Source organism: Helianthus annuus, chromosome 10 (assembly GCF_002127325.2).
Source record: "Helianthus annuus cultivar XRQ/B chromosome 10, HanXRQr2.0-SUNRISE, whole genome shotgun sequence".
In the NCBI taxonomy this organism is placed as follows: domain Eukaryota; kingdom Viridiplantae; phylum Streptophyta; class Magnoliopsida; order Asterales; family Asteraceae; genus Helianthus; species Helianthus annuus.
Genome location: NC_035442.2, coordinates 59,196,583 through 59,201,441, shown reverse-complemented (window position 1 = coordinate 59,201,441; position 4,859 = coordinate 59,196,583).

The window sequence follows — 4,859 nt, the reverse complement described above, 5'->3', positions numbered from 1 at the left end:
ATGAGCTGACCCTTGATCAGCTCCTGCAGTCCCCACTAACGAGCCTTCCACCCTCAACGACAACTTCATGGGAACAAGCCTTGTCGGTACTCCCTCTAGCACGAAGTGCCGTTATGAGCACTCCTTTGGGAATTAACTGTTTTGCTGCACCTGGAAGCCTTCAAGGCTTCAACCTTATGCCCCAGATGATGACCCAGATGATGGCCAATTTCCCGTGGCAATACTTCATCAATTAAGTGCTAGCCACTCAGGGGAACAATAATGGTAACAACAACATGGGTGCAAGGGTTGAAGAAGATTTGCCCAAACCTTATAAACCAAGTAACCTTTCATGCTTTTCACAGCAGATAGCTGATTATGACTTCCAGACAAAGATCAAAATGCCGGCCCACATCAGAATATATGATGGGACTGAAGATCCAGAAGACCATCTTCAGATCTTTACTGGTGCCGCAAGATTCGAGAAATGGTCAAATGTTGAATGTTGCTTGATGTTTATGCAAACCCTTGTCGGATCAGCAAGAATCTGGTTCAATGACTTACCTACTCGAAGCATTCGAAGCTTCGATGACCTTAGCAAGGGGTTCCTAGCCAATTTCTCCCAACAAAGGCGGTATATTAAAGATGCTACAGTGATCTTTCAGATCAAGCAAAGAGATGATGAAAGCCTTCGAGAATTCATAGAGAGATACAAGAAGGAAGGTCTAACCTATGTGGGGGCAAACGAAAAAATGAGGGTGGCTGGTTTTATGAACGCCATTACATCTAAATACCTCACAAGGGATTTTAACAAATCCCTTCCCAAGACTTTGGAAGAAGCGCTGGAAAGGGCTGAGGCCCACATTCGAGGGGAGGAGGCAGTAGATATCAAGAACAAAGGAAAAAAGGAAACAGTTGGCGAGGTAGCAGCCCAGCCAGAAAGAGAGGAAACTTTAACTCCTATGATAGACGCCAAAAGGGTTCCGACCATCGAAGGTCTGAAGGTCGCAACCCTTCCAGCAGAGAAAAAGGCATGAGCTTCACACCTCTAACCAAGACTCCTCAAGAAATCCTAGCAACAGAAGAAGTCAAGCAAAACTTTTGGCCTCCTAGGCCTCTCCCCAAAAGCAGAAAAAACGAGAACTCCACACAATATTGTGAATTCCATGAAGAAAAGGGTCATCACACCAATGATTGCTTCCAACTTAAGAAAAGGGTTGAAGAAGCCGTTAAGTCCGGAGAACTTGCTCATTTGGTGAAAGGGGTAAGGGACAAAATGGCTGAAGGAAAAGGCAAGGAAGTCAATATGGTGGATTTTGATGGAAGGGTTCCACAAAAGAGACAACGGTTGGAAGCTTAGTGTGTTTGCTCCCCCCCAACTGAGAAAGATCCCCTTTCAAGTCCTCTTGTGGTAGAAGCAACTGTGGGAACATTAGAAACAAGTAGGGCATACATAGACACTGGGGCAGCTACTGAAATCATGTTTGAGAAGTTCTTCAACCGCTTGAGCAATGAAGAACGTTCAAGACTTCAACCCTCTGGAACCTCCATAAAAGGTATTGCCGATATACCCCTTAAACCTTTAGGGCAACTGACACTTAATGTTCGTTTCAGCGAAGGACAGAAGGAAAGAGCTCAGCCACTCACCTTTGTGGTTATCAATATTCCCTCAAACTGTGACGTGATCATTGGGAGGCCAGGGCGGTGTGCATTTTACATGGCTGTGTCCGTCGGCCATGGTACTGTCAAATTTCCCACCGAAAGGGTAATAGCAACCCTTCAACCTTCCCAGGAAGCCTACATGGTTGAAGGTGAAAGTTCCCAAAGCGAAGAAGACAAGCAAAGGCTGATCATAAATCCTAAGTACCCTGAACAAAGAATAAGGGTTAATCCAAGCCTTTCACAAGAAACCCTCTCATATCTCGACAAAGTTGCTAACACACTACAGCGATGTCTTCGCTTGGTGTCCAGAGGATATGACAGGGATCCCTCGGAACATTGCCGAGCATGAGTTAAGAATACCACCGGATGTCAAGCCCGTGGTTCAAACGAAAAGAAGTTTGGCACCAGAGAGAAGTTTGGCCGCGTGCCAAGAAGTTGAGAAGCTTGTGTCAGCTGGAATTCTCCGAGAGGTCAAGTACCAATCATGGGTTGCAAACCCGGTTATGGTCAAGAAGCCAGACAACTCTTGGAGGATGTGCATAGATTTCAAGGATCTTAACAAGGCTTGTCCCAAGGATTGCTACCCATTGCCGGAAATTGATCTCAAGGTTGACTCCCTCACCGGCTACCCTTTCAAATGCTTTCTAGATGCTTACAAAGGGTATCATCAAATACTCATGAAAGAAGAAGATGAGGAAAATACAGCATTCCACACCGATAAGGGAATCTTTTGTTACCAAAAGATGCCTTTTGGCCTCAAAAATGCCGGGGCAACCTACCAACGTCTAGTGGACCAACCTCGGATAAGCACTCCAAGAAATATTGTGAATATCACCGAGACAAAGGCCATACAACTGATGAATGTTGGGCTCTAAAGCAAGAAATCGAAAAGGCCGTTCGATCCGGTAAACTCTCGCATCTTGTAAAAGAAGTAAAAGATGGAAAGAAGCCAGCAACAGCAGTTGACAATCCGAACACCGAACCTGGAATCAATATGATCCGGTCAACCGAACCAAGAGGAGTAAAGCGGTCGAACCAGCATATGGTAGCATGGATGCACCAGCCGACGTATTTTCCTCCGGTCGATCCCGAAGATGCTCGGGATGGACCGATCACGATTTCAGCTGTTGTCGCCGGGCACTTGGTCCGGCGCATTTACGTGGATGGAGGAAGCGCCTTTGAGATCATGTATATCCAGTGTTTCCAACAGCTGAATCCCCAAACAAAAAGAAAGTTGATCGAAGTATCTACTCCACTGATAAGCTTCTCGGAGAAGTAGTCCGTCCGATAGGACAGATTCCTCTCCCAACCACATTCAAAGACGGTAACAAAAGCAGGACGGTGCCACTAACTTTCCTGGTTGTTCGAACTCATTCTTCGCACAACATAATACTCGGGCGGCCCGGGTTATGAGCTCTTGGAGCAATTAGTTCGACAATACACGGAGCTATTAAGTTCCCTACCGAAGCCGGTGTTGCAACCATCTGTTCAGAATCGAATTCATTTGTCGCCGAAGTAAGACATGCGGCAGAAACAAGCTCTAAAAAGTCCGAAGTACCTACGGAACTGTGGGCAATCAACCCGGATTTCCCCGAACAACAAGTAGCTATTGGCGCTCAGCTCCCAAAACGAACGAAGAAGCTTTTATGGGAATTGTTAAGCAACTCGATAGACGTCTTTGCGTGGAAGCACTCCGATATGCAGGGAGTCCCCAGATCTATGGCACAACATCACCTAAACGTAAAAGAATCAATCAAACCAATAGCACAAAGAAAAAGGCACATGGCGCCGGATCGTGCCAAAGCCATTGCAAAAGATGTTAAAAGCCTCCTAGATGCAGGAATCATTCGGGAGGTTCGGTATCAAACATGGGTATCAAACCCCGTTATGGTACGAAAAAAAGATAACTCATGGAGAATGTGCATCGATTTCACCGATCTAAACAATGCGTGCCCGAAAGATTGTTTTCCCCTACCGGAGATTGATGAGAAGATTGACTCCGTTGCAACGTTCAGGCTAAAGTGTTTTTTGGATGCTTACAAAGGCTATCATCAAATACAAATGGCGGTTGAAGATGAGGATAAGACGACCTTCGTCACCAATGAAGGAGTGTATTGTTTTACCAAGATGCCGTTCGGTTTGAAAAACGCCGGTGCTACGTACCAGCGTCTGATGAATAAAGCTTTTAAGGACCAGATCGAACGAAACGTGGAGGTGTACGTTGATGACATCGTGATAAAAAGTCACGATGAGGTCGCCATGCTGAAAGACATACTCGAAACATTTACTCGACTCCGAAGCATCAACATGAAGCTAAATCCGAAAAAATGTACATTCGGGGTAGAAGAAGGCAAGTTTCTCGGAGTCATGGTCGGGTCAAAAGGCTTACGAGCCAACCCCGACAAGATTGACGCTGTTCTTACAATGAAGCCTCCGACGTCGGTTAAAGAAATTCAGTCCTTAAACGGACGATTGGCTGCTCTCCATCGGTTCTTGTCAAAAGCCGCAGACCGATCGCTCCCATTCATGGATGTTCTCAGAAAAAGCTTTAGATCAGAGTTCAAATGGACGGGAGAGGCCGCACGAGCATTCGAAGAGCTTAAAACATGTTTGGGCACCTTGCCAACTCTCACCGTACCAGAAGAAGATGAGGTGTTAACGGTATACTTAGCCGCGTCGTTCGGAGCCATCAGCGCAGTATTAGTCGCCCACCGAACTGGAAAACAAATCCCCATTTATTATGTAAGCCGAACGTTAAAAGATTACGAAACTAGATATTCAAACTTGGAAAAATTAGCCTTGGCCCTGGTCCATGTTTCAAGAAGGCTTCGCCGATACTTTCAGGCCCATCCAATTGAGGTACGAACAGACCAAAGAATCCAACACGTTCTCCCACGACCTGAAGTCTCAGGTCGAATGGCGAAATGGGCGATTGAATTGGGCGCATTCAACATCACCTTCCGAACTAAAGGTCCGTTGAAAGGACAAGTAATAGCAGATTTTTTGGTCGAAATACCGGAGGAGAAAGGAACCGAAGAGGCAGAAAAAGCTCCAGAAAAGCCGTGGTCCTTGTATACCGACGGCGCTTCTAGTGCCGAAGGATCAGGAGCGAGCCTAATTCTCACCGATCCAGACGGAACGGATATAACGTATGCACTCCGGCTAGAATTCAAGAGTTCAAACAATGAGGCTGAATATGAAGCCCTCTTAGCTGGCCT